Genomic DNA, 12,889 nt, shown 5'->3' with positions numbered 1-12,889 from the left:
GTGTGGGCATAGCCGCGGCAGCAACCCCCGTCCTCTGTCCAAGCACCAGGGCATCCGGGTTCAAACTCCATCAGGATCCAGCTTGTCTTTCCCCTCTGCTGCGTTTTTCACTGCCAGTCCGTGCCCAGCTAGGGCTAACCTGCTCGGTCCGCACCTCTTGCTGGGCAAGTGAGGTTTGTCAGGTCTGCCAGCACCCAGGGCTTGCTGGCTTTCTTTGGGTGGGAACCACAAAAGGCAATTCTTATGCTCCCTCAATAACTAGGGCATAGTTATGCCTGATTCTCCATCCAGTTACACTGGTGCAGGAGATGCTCCACTGCTGCTCACGTTCTCCTTGTGTGAAGGAAAGGAGAATCATGCTCCAAGTAACTAGCAGGCTTGTGGTGCTGTCTAGGGGAAGCAGTGCAATAAATAGATATGCTCAGGTAAGACTGTCCACATTGCCTCCCATTTCACTTGGGACGGTTCACACAGCAATCACTGTCCAAAAGGGAAAAGAGCATCGGAGGTTAAGTGCTGCTTGTCGTGATTTGTTTAATATATCATGAAAATGGGAGGAAATTCTCTCCACTGCAGTTTTTCAATAGAAAGTTAAAATATCCTAAACTGCTGACCTTTAATGGCTTGATGGTTGGCTAGATAAAATAGCTGACGTTTTATTTTAAAATGGTGGGATTTCTTTCTCTTCCTGTCCTTCTTATGGTACTTGTTTTATCAGATGTTGAGCTCTTGGGCAAAGGAAGGTATTCTGCCTCTCTTTGACCATTTCCTGCCACTGCAAAATGCTGCATTTGAAACTGGGGAAGAGCTGTTCTTAAAAATGTCTGGAAAGTACCTTGCTTGCTGTGAGCACTGTTGTGTAATGTAAAGGTTAATTACTACTCTCCTTTCTCGGTCCATGTTTAATTCCAGCACTTTCATGCTTTGTCTTTTAGAACATCTCTGCATCTTTAAATGTTTCTGTTAACTGGTGTGCAATGCTCAATTCATCGGGTAATGCTGCTCTTCAAGAGATAAGATATTTCTGGAGATTACTGTCTAAGGAGTTGTATTATTAGCAACATAATTCTTTATAAGATACAGTAATTCCCTCTGGCCATCACTGTCTGTAAATCTGCAAGCAGTTTACTTCCTAAACAGATCATAATGAAGTTAGAGGACAGCATATAGACTATGATTTAGAAAATAAACAGTGTTAAGGACTTTAATAAATATGCTGTTTTAAACATTACATATTTAATTCATGTTTAATTAAGAGAATTCCTGTTTTAATTTAGGGCTGGGATGACTGTCTGCTAATCACTAAAATAATTACCAGGAAACAAACAAATAATTAAACAAACAAACAAGAAGTCTTCCTTTTGAATGTACTGGTGGTAGTGCAAAACAGCTGCCACCACCAAAACCCATACAACATTTGCACACATTTTTAAGTTGTTTGTAATATATCTTTGTATTTATGTGTTCAGGATATTTTGATATGTTTTATATGTTTGGGGATTTTTTAAATTAAATTATTAGTGTACCAGAAAGAGTTCTTCCCTATTTATAGGACTTAAGTGAGAAACTCATGTGTGGCACATAGTTTTAATGAGTTTTTATCTCTCCTATGAGAGAAGCCATTTGACAATCAATTTTTAAGATCCGTGGAAAGTCTCCTACTGATATCAGTGGGCGTTGGATAAACTGCATGATTTCTGTCCAATTTCTAACTATAATTTCTCCACCTTGAGTAGTAATATAGAGAAATCAGCTTCCCAGAGATCAGAATTGACATACTTGCAAACATGTTTCTATAATAAAGGAAAAAAAGCTGGTTTGTTGCTTTGGATTGTGCAGATATACTTTACTCCGCATTCACTCTTCACCATCTCTTGGTACGCAGCATGCATCTGACTTCCAAACTATGCAGAGCTGTCCAGCAAGTATAATTTTTCAAATACATGATTCTGAAGATAGCTTAAAGCCAGGCTTATATACTAGGTACTGAGATGTTTGAAAACAACTAGAAACTATAAAGATCCACTTGATTGTAGAGTGTCTTGAGAGAGAAATGTATCAATGTAATTAAAAGGTGAAGTTGACATGGACGGTTAAATACATCTTCTAACAAGTCAATGTTCCATAAAACAAATATTATACTGCTGAGTAAATTGTGCATCGATTTAGCTATGTATTGTTTTTAGCTTAATATAATAATGTTAAATGAAATCATTTGCAGACATGCAGTCAGGTATCTGGGCTATTTATAGTTTTGGAAAGAGTTCTTTTTTATTGCACCTCCATTGTAATCATCTAGGTTTAGTTTCGTGTCCTCTAGGCTTTTGAGCATTTCTTTCAGGATGCTTGGCTGTATTATCTTGCACAGGGTTGAATGAAACCTATGTAGATTGGCTACAAAGGACTGAGATAATACTACTTTGCATTTTAGAAAAGATTATTTCTTTAGAAAACATGTTTAGTTCTCATTTCTTAATATGTTAGATGAATGGTCATATGAATAAATATATATATATCAGTATCTTAGTTATCTCTTACATTGTGTCAAGGCAGATGTCCCCATACTAACAAGCTGGCTCAGCAAAACACAGAAATATGTGTTGAAGTCCAGAAAGACACTTAAGTACAGGCCTAACATTAAGTTGATTTTATTGAGATTTAAGTAGATGTCTAATGTTACAGATGTATGTAATTGCTTTGCTAACTTGGAACTTTTGAAATAGCACTTGGTTGGAATTCACTTTTCAGGGGTGACTTCCATTTTAGTATTCTGTTTTTCTTGCAATTTAGTTAATAAAGATATACTGGTAATTTCAAATTAAGTTAAAATAGTCAGCTAAATTAGCCAGATATATTAATGTCATCTTAAAACTCACAAGAACATCACTTTTTTTGTTGCTAAGTATGTTTTTTCCCCATTTATAGCATAAAATACTCTTTAATTTGCATTGTGTATCTTTATCTCTAACTTTTTCCTTTTACAGAATCTGAGTTACTTCAAAATGATTTGAAATTATTAGAGGTGCACTGATACATTGGTCCGGTATTGGATTGGCACCAATATAAAGAAAATTGACTGTATCGGAAATTGGCCTGATGTGGCTGATAATTTGGCCGATAAATTTCTGTGCCTGTGCGCAGCCGCAGTGCAGCATGTAGGCAGCGAGGAGCAGAGCCTGGCAGCATGGAGAGCTGCGTGCAGCTGGTAAATCTGTTGCAGTGGAAGGGAAGGGTTGTGGGGGGCAGATCAGTGCCCCCCACAGTGAGGGAAGAGTGGGGCTGGGGTAGGCTTTGCCAGGGCAGGGCAGGTGCAGGACGGAGGGTGCGGGGCGGGGGGGCGGTGGCTCCTGCTGCTGTGCGCCGCTGGTCTGAGAGCAGCTCGTCCGCTTGTCTAGCAGCTCCTGCCGCTGCTCCTGCCACTCATCCAGGGGCGGGGGATGTGTCCCTGGAACTGCACAACGTGGGCTGCAGCTGCAGGCTGGGGCCGTGCTCCCAGTGCTGCCAGCACCCACTCCCAGCACAGCACAGCGTGGCCCCCAGCCCACAGCTGCAGCTCACCCTGCCCCGCTCAGATCTGGAGGCACATCCGCCACCACCCTCCTCCTGGACAAGCAGTAGTAGTTGCTGAACAAACAGATGAGCCTCTCCCAGACCAGTGGTGTGCAGCGGTGGAAGCTGCCACCACCCGGACCAGCCATGGCTCCATCCTGCACCTGCACCCACCCCACCCTGGCTGGGCAAAGCCTACCCCAGCCCCACTCCTCCCTCATTGTGAGAGACGTTGCTCTGCCCCCCCCCCATGCCCCTTCCCTCTCCCCTCCCCTTTTACCACAACAGCCCTACCAGCTGCACACAGTTGTATCAGAAATCGGATTGGTATGAGCTGATATGCCTCCTTAAAAACTGGCTATTGCTATCGGCCCCCAAGATCTCTATTGGTGCACCTCTAGAAATCATGATATTCATGGAGTACAGATTATTTTTCCTTCTCTTTCTTTCTCTGTTGGTGAAAAGCCTTTTCTATTTAAGTTGTAGGACCAGTAAAGGAATGGAGATCTGGACGAATGCGGATACCAATATGCAAAGAAAGTTGCTTCTCACAAACCTACAGAGACAAAATACTTAACAAATGGTGGACATATTTTTTCAGTAAGCAGTTAATGGGCTTGAAAAGGCACAAGTTTATAGGTGCATGTTTGGAAAACTTTTTGTATCTTAAGGCAGGGTTGTTTAACTGGCAACCCACAGACTTCACGTGTCCAATTGGGGTTAAGTTGTGGCCCCCAGGTTCCTTCCTGGCCACTGTTCTTCCTATCTCACCAGCTGCAACAACAGAGTTCCTGGGCTTTTTCTCCCTCCTTCAGCTGTTACTGCCTACCTCCATCCTAGGGGGCAGTGTGGTGTAGCATGGCTCACAGAGCTATGGGTGAACCTGAAGCCACACAAAAGGTGCAGTGGAGGAGGAAATGGAGAGAAAACATGCATGCGGTGCAACACAAGTGAGAGGAGTGCCTGCGAAGCAATGTAGTGCAGCAAGTGTTGGGGGTTCAGGTGTATGGTACAGCAGTGGGGCAGGAAGGAGGCCAGTGAAGCAGTGGTAGGAGTGGATATGTGCATGACATGCAGCCTGGGGAATCTGTGGCTTGCCTTGGAGTGGCCCACAGGGCATTTGGTCCATGACTGCTTAGAAGCTGGACAACCCTGTCTTAAGATATTGATTGTAATTTTATAACCTACAGTAGTGTCAGTGGGTATGAGCAAAAATAGATGATGGTCTTCTGGTTAAGGTTTTATTGCTTCATCTGCAGTAAAGCCACAAGTGAATTAGGCAGGTCAATCCAATTAAAGATCAAGTAAGAAAAACCTTTACATTTTCACCACATGCTTATGTATTCTTCAAGTTGTCTGCTGGCATACTTTATAGAAAAAGGCTTTAGAAATAACTTAGAGATTGGTGCATTGTTGTTATTATTTTTCATATCCCTCCATCTGTAGTCAGATGGCTTAGTATTATGTGAGGTCAGTTGTATAGAATTCTCATAATATGAGAGCAGTGACACCAAATACAATTTGGAAATTTCTTAAACTAATATTTTCATACATAAAAAATATCATGAGCCTCAAATGATGATAATTTTAGAAAGCAACATGAGGAAGATGGTAGAATCACAGGTTCATAGAGAAGCAGAGTTAGAAGGGACCTCTAGAGGCTACCCAGTCCAACCCCTTACCTGAGGCAGGACTACCCCTAGTCAAACCATGCTGCACAAATCCATTGTCTAACTAACCAAATAAACAACAAAACCACACAAGCAACAATGTCAAAACCACAAGATACAGTACCCTAACCTGCCACAGGTAAAGCAGAGGGACCACTGCAGCCAATGTCCTGCTGTTGCAAGGTTGCCAAAAATGACTTGAGAGATTCAAGGAAGAGGGCCATGCTTTGTGTCACAGAGGAAGGTAAAAAACTCCAGTCTGTACCAGTCTGACCATAGGGCAAAATTAATTCCTGACCCCAAATATGGCAGTCAGTCTGACCTGAGTGGAGGGGCAAGGCCCTCTAGCAAGGAACCTCTGGGTTTAAGTCCCAGCAGGAGCACTGGCATGCCCAAGTCACAATCTCCAGCCTTGGTGAAGGTAAAAAGAATCAATCTGACACACATAACATCAGAAGGAGAAAAAAAAATTCCCTCCTGGTCTCATGTGGCAACAAACAAAGCCCGGAGATATCCATAGTAGAGTCTAGGCATAGCTACTCCTAAATCATCCTTTACCAATGCCTGTCCAACCTCTTCTCAATGACTTCCAGTGATGGAGAGTCCACAACTTCCCTAGGGAATCTATTCCGTTGTCTCACTGTTCTAACAGAGAAGTTTAGAACCCCACAAAATTGCATTGTTCAAGATATCTGTTGATTCATCTATTTGAAGTGCCAGCAACTGATTTCTTCAAGTAGACAATGAGTTGAAATCCCACCTACACAACCTTCGCTAGAACACTGCTGTAGATGAGGCCTAGCCAGTACCAAGTATCACCTCCCATGTCTTTCACCTAATGCTTCTTCTGCTGATGCATTCCAAAACCACATTTGCCTTTTGTGCAGCTGCATTGCATTGCAGACTCGCTTTGAATCTGTGATCTACCAAGACTCCCAGATTTTTCTCTGTAGTGCTGCCATCCAGCCAGGTGTTACCTGTTTTGTATTTGTATTTTTTTATTCTTCCCGAGGTATAGCACCTTGCATTTCTCAGCACTGAACTTCATCCTCTTAGCTCGGGCTCAGCTTTTCAATTTATCAGGATCCCTCTGAATTGCACTCCTGTCCTTCAGCTTGTTTGCAGTCCTTTGCAGTTTTGTGTCTTCTGCAAACTTGCTCAAGGAGCTCTCAATTCCAGCATCCAAATCATTATGTTGAAGAGCAGTGGGCCCAGGACAGACCCCTGAGAGACTTTACTTGAAGCCTCCCGCCATTCTGACATGGATCCATTTGTAATTACCAGTTGCTTGTGGTTTTTGAGCCATTTGTCTATCTGCCACATAGTAGAAAGGACCCCTTTTCATACTGTATCCTCTTTGGTTGTTTAAAGTTACTCAGGAATTTGGAACATGTGGAAGCCCACTGGTAGAGAAATAAGCAAGCAAAATACAGATGGGTGGACAGACTCATATGATAAATGTAGTTTGTTTCATAGATATTCCTAATGCATAAATGAGAAGGAATCTGCTTTCCAAGTATTTAAAATAGTTACTTAGTAGGTACAGCAATTAAATGAACTTTTAATTTAGCCTTATTATTTTGAATACTGTGGGTTAGTGAATGCTGTTTCTATAGACATTTCTTCCTGGTAAAGCCATATGCAATACCACTTGAAAGTATTGAGGAAATATAACTTTCAAGGAGCAATGGCCTTGTCAAGAACACTGAGATGACTTCCAAAAACCTCCTGACAGTGAGATCTGTACAGGTGAAAGTAGATTCTACTTCATGCATTGATTGTTGTAGAGGGGAGACAATGCTTGCAATAGGTGCTAAGATGTTGAATACAGACATCATCTTGTTAATAAAAATGGCAGTAGTTTGACCAGTTGAATGGAGCAGGAGGGAATGATACCTATTCAGGTTTTTGCAATGGTGTTGCTTTATCTTTCACCTGTAATATCACACATGAAGTAGGAAGTCACTGATAATCCCATGGTAACTTATCTAAATTGCAAATATTATATATTAAAATTGAAAAGAGGAATATGAAAAATGCCCCCAGATAATTGTTTTCAATGAAATTATTTGAAGGTAAGTTGTTCAAAGCTGTATCAGGAAGGAATAAAGTAGGTGTCTATCTTTTTTTTTTAACATAGCATGTTAAAATAAAATGATACGGCTTTATACTTGTTTCTGGGTGTCCAGTTAATATTGACTAGTTAGTAATAATATCCTCGCTTTGAAATGCTCAGCAGCAGCATTTATAAACCCAAGCTATCCTCTTTCTGAGTAACTGGACTCTGTTTTCTTTATTTAAAAAACAAACAGGGAATGATGTCAGATGTGTTGATGATCTCCTTGAAGGATTTTCCATTACCTAGATGCATACTGATGGATATCTGTGTAAGTGCAAAAGACCTGAGCCTGTGCCATTCAAGCAGTGCAATTTTTTTTTCTGTTCACTTGAATGGCAGAAGGTAATACTTCAAAATTTACCATCTTTAATTTTCCCTGATCCTGAGAAAAGGCATGTGCACCCAAAAGCTTGCAGGAAATATATATTTTGCAATTTCTTAGTTTGGCTAATAAACGATATAATTTCTGAACCAAGAGTTCTGGAGTTTTGTATTTCTTTTTGTCCCACACCAACACAGCTACCAAATACATCCCCAAGTACACAATAAGTGTTTTTCTGAATCTGTATTGGAAAATAAGAAGATGAGAACTATATGTTTCCCTCTTTTCCTACCATTTTACAGTCTTGTGTATGCCCCATCAGTAACATGAATGCATTCTTCTCCCTGGTCCCCATCCTATACTTCAGGGGTTGTCAACTGGGGGTACTTGAGAAGGCACTAGGGGCCATGTGCAGGTGGGCAGGGATGGAGTACTGCCACACACTATCCCGTGCTGCCACGCAGGCACTGCCCTTCCAGCTGTACATGGGGGGCAGGGGCTTACATGCGGCAGCTGCCACTGCTCCACATCCAACCACGCACCACCCTTCCCTCCCCCCCCCCCCCCTCGCTCCATGTCCAGCCACTGGGGGCACACTTCTCTGTGTCTGGCCACCAGGGGTACACTGATCCAAAAAGGTTGAAAATCCCTGCTATACTTCATTCTTCATGTCAAAGTTCTTTTTTTGTTAAGGTGGTTGCATCACTGCATTGAAGGAGCTGTCCAGCAATTCAGCATCAGTCTTTTCTTTCTCTATGCCAGTGTGGTGTATGCCAGAGGTGATTTCACTTTTAAAGAGGAAAATGTAGTATGAGAATATACATCTTTAAAAAAACCATAGCATTTTGTTAAAAGCTAGCTACTAAATTGCTTCAATACCATAGTGATAGACACAGAATAAGAAGCTAAATAGAACAAGCCCGTGTTCTTAGCTATGCTTACTCTGTTATTTGCAAGAAAGAGTCGATATAAATTGCCAACCTTAAAAATTTTATTCTTGTTTTAAAGACAGTACATGGTTGAACAATCAGAGAAGTTCTGTCTAGTTCAGCATCATTTTTTAATAACAAAGCATAATATAAATATACCAAACATTTACTGGCAGTTGTATTTATAAGATGAAATAAGGTACTTCTCACAAAACCACATTTGCCATTGGATGATCAACTGAACACTCCCAATCAAGATCAAAAGGGCATTTTCATCTTAAATAGCACAGCAATGAAAGACATAGAGCATTTATTTTGAGAGTGGACCATTTCACTTTTATTTTCTCTTTTTTCCAAGTTCAGCGTAGAATAGTATGACTGACCTATGATCCTGTGCCCATGTGTCTGTTAAGAGTCCCATTGTCCTTTTCTCTTAAAAAAACTGAAAGTGCTAAGTTATACAATAAAGAGTATAATAGCTTCAGTAACAACCTCTAATTTGAACAAAATATACCCAGTAGTAGAGAACTTTCCAAGCATCTGTGTGCCCATTTCTGGAATCATTACATGGCTTTCAGTAGTAAGGATCCAGAGTCTTGACATCACAGCAGGGTGAAAATTACTTTTAAGGGAAAATAAAAAACAGGAAATCTTAAAATGAAATTTTACATAATAAATAGCTTTAGTATTTGTAAATCAAGGGTTGTTCTGGATATTAAATGATTATCACAGTAAAATGTCCTATGTTAGGAGATACAGAATAATTCCACCATCTAGAACTCCCAGTGCCAATCTGTGGGTGTTCTGCTGCTTGGTGAAGGCAAGACTGGGACCATACACTTTAGTTAAAATGGAGTTCTTTATTTTACATCATAGAAATAGTGTCAAGGAAGGGGAAAGCTTCTCTTGAAAGCTGTTGAGAGATGGTGAAGGGCTAGATTTGCTCTCGCGCGCGCTCTCTCTCTCTCTCTCTCTCATAAAGTTTGTTGGAAAGAGTTGAGGGAAATAAATGATAATGAAGGTTTCCCATGGGGTTGCTCTTCATAATGGGCTGTTGAGGAACATGGAATGCACTGTCTATCTAGTCTATCAAATTCCCAAGAGAAAAAGCCAGTCAAGGTGGAAGCCACATGCCTCAGTGCTAGTTGCAAAAACCATGATGCCTTTTGCATTTCTTGGTAGTTATGCCATTGGAGCCTTAGAGTCAAGGGCTCCGCCAGTTACAGGTCCCTCCAACAATTCCTTTGCAAGGGATCATAGAGGGCCCGTGCATGAATTAGGATAGCCTGACTCTGCATGACTTCCCTGGGGAAAGGTCACATGACTGGAATCATTCATCACTCTTTTCTAGTGGATGAATCCCAAAGGATGACACTTGTAACACAGGTCAAGGCTATTCTTATTTGAACATAATGAGACAATGTTGTCTTAGTCAGTTAATATAATTGTTTAGCAAGTTCAAAATGTAAATGGTGAATGATTTTAAAATACTCTATTTTAAAAATGACACTTATAAAGTCCATAATAAACCCAGGAATGACAGGGAATAGTTTGATCCTTTTTATAAGAAAACAGATGGTTGATTATTAGAGGAGCAAACTTTACATGCATTATACATGAGAGGGTGGAGAGGTTTTATCCAACTGTGCTGCCACTCACCTGAAGGAACCAACTGAGTTTGCCCTGAAATAGTTCCCTGCCCCAGCACCTCAGTTCCTTTGCCCTTATACTGGACTCTGGAGCTCCAGTGAGGGATTTCTGCCAGCCTTAAGTGGCCCCCACATTTGAATTCTGGAAGAAATTATCCCCTTTCTATGGAGAGTGTCAGCCTGGAATATCATTCTCCCTGAAATCAGTCTTTCCATTAGGACAGTGTTGAACTCTAGAATCTGGCAAGGACTTTCATGGATGCCTACGGGTAGTCAGATGAGAGGGTAAGAATCTGTACTCATTTCACTTTTCTGCCTCCAAATCTATAGTCTGTTTTGTTTGCACAAGGAGACAAACAGCAAAAGGATTCATTACATAGGGCAAAAGAACTGTACAATGTAATAAATCCTTTTGCTGTTTTTCTCCTTGTGCAAATAAAACAGACCGTAGGTTTGGAGGCAGAAAAGAAAAACTAGGTACAGATTTTTACCCTCTCAATTGGCTACCCCTAGGCTTCCATGAAAGTCCTTGCCAGAGTTCTAGGCTAGGGACAGACATTACACAAACTGGTTTAAATCATCAGAAAATGGTTTAAACCTGTAACAAAACATGTTCAATGCACATAAATCAGTTTGAAAATGGCTGAAACTGGTTTGAGATAAACCTGGTTGAATGTAGAATCAGACTTAACTGGGTCAAACTGGCTTATGTAATGTCTGTCCCAAAACCCTTCCTGGTTTAAGTTAAATCAGACACCCCTAGCATCCTGGCATGCCTTCTGGGCTGGACGGGGCTTTCTGCTCCAGAGAGCTGGGCTGGCCACTCCCCTCTGCTCCCTGGCTGGAGCTCTGGCAGAGGCTGCAGGTACAGCAGGGTCAGGCTTTCTGAATGTCTTTCTCTAGCCCTAGAGATCAACATTCCTGCCAAATTTGCCAGTCCTAATAATCAGACAGTGAACTGCCAAAGCCTGAGATTCAAGGACAAATATTTTAGCCTACCTAAGGTCTAAAAAACCTGCAGCCAGCAAGCCTGCAAGCCTGGCCTTTTTGCAGCACTACTTCCATATGTGCCCCCTTCCCAGTAAGTGCTGGGGTTGTTGTTGTTTTTTTTTTTGGGGGGGGGGGGGTTCCTACCCAATGCTGGGGGGGGCAGGGATGGGGGGGGCTCAGAGGAATGGGGGGTGGGGCCAGGTGGGGAAGGGTTTGAGGGGGCTGGGGAGGGGGCCAGGCACGGAAGGGATCAGGGTGCTCGGTGGGTGTGGAGGAATGGGTCCAGGTGGGGAAAGGATCAGGGGACTCGGGGTTGTGGGAGGATGAGATTGGGCAAAGAAGAGCAGTGATAAATCATACTAGACTTCCTCCATCAATTTAATCAGCATACACAGACTTTACATTTCAATACTTAGTATCATTATAATAATCAAAGTCAAGATGCATTTAAAGTATAACTAAAATATTTTCTGCAACTCTCTAATATGCCAGTCTGAAACTGCTAGGGTCATTTGCTGTCATCTTATGAGTAATCTGTAAAAATTAAGTGACAGGAATTCTAAATTCTGGCCTGTCTTTTCCAAGTTAGAAAATGTAAGAATGTATGTGCCACTTCTGATCAGACTAATGTTCTGCTAAGTTTAGCATAGCCTCGCTTGATTGTGGCTAGAACCAGATACTGTAAGAAAACCCATAGAAAAGTAGTTTAGAAAAACCTGTCCTTTTGGAGAAGTTTTGTCTTAACCCACTGTTAGTTAAAAGTTGGCTTATGCCCTCAAGTATGAGGGCACATACATAATGTGACCAAGGATATACATTATCTGTAAAAATATTTAATCCTTTTTCTATCCTGCCTGGCTTGTGGCTTCAGTAATATCTTGTGACAATGACTTTCACAGATTAGCTTTCTGTTATTAGAAAAAAAGAGTTTTTCTGTTAATCCAGGGATTCTCAACCAGGATGTTGGGGCACCCAAGGGTGCTGCAAGATCCTTTGAAAGGTGCTGAGAGAAATGTGAGGAGACGTTCAGATAAGCACAGGGTCATGCTCTTTTGTGCTTAGCTGTTCCTCTGACTCCACTGCCCAGCCCTTCAGCAAGGAGGTAATAAACACTGTAATAAATAAGTTTAATGTTTTTAAATGAGGTGCTGCTTAATTCACAAAAGTTATGGAGGAGTGTCTTGAGTCTAATGAGTAGTGCCTTTAATCTAAAAAGGTTGAGAACAACTGCATTAATCCATCTTTAAACTGCTAACTTTAGATCTCACTTCAGTAGACTTGAACATACCATTCAGCTTTTGTTGTGGGAAATGGTAGGTGTGACTGACTGACTTACCTTTCCTGCAACATTTATTATTTTGCATAGCACTATCATATATGCCTTACTGTACAATTAGTCTATAGCATGAACTTCTCCTTTGTGTCTAAAGAAACAATAAGCTTTAATCAGCATAAGCCAGATGGCTAAAACAGTGGAAAAGAGAAACAAGAAATATCTTTCCTGGCAACCAGTTCAACCTGTGGCTCTTGCATCCTGTTGCTGCTGCTTTTCCCAGGACTTTGGACTATTGAATGACACATTCTCAGATATACCTCCTGTCCTTGATATGTGTGCCTCCCATTAGTTCTGACAATCCTTTTCTAGATGCATAAAGTTAAAA

General features: G+C 41.4%; 1 protein-coding gene across 3 annotated transcripts in view; it reads left to right on the top strand.

The window, feature by feature from the left end:
• LAPTM4B (lysosomal protein transmembrane 4 beta) overlaps window positions 1-12,889 on the top strand; it is a 112,724-nt gene that overhangs the window by 536 nt on the left and 99,299 nt on the right. The gene's annotated exons all lie outside the window — the stretch shown is intronic.

Source organism: Alligator mississippiensis, chromosome 3 (genome assembly GCF_030867095.1).
Source record: "Alligator mississippiensis isolate rAllMis1 chromosome 3, rAllMis1, whole genome shotgun sequence".
NCBI classification, from domain to species: Eukaryota; Metazoa; Chordata; order Crocodylia; family Alligatoridae; genus Alligator; species Alligator mississippiensis.
Note: the sequence above shows the minus strand (reverse complement) of the source record. Positions and strands in the feature narration are given on the sequence as shown.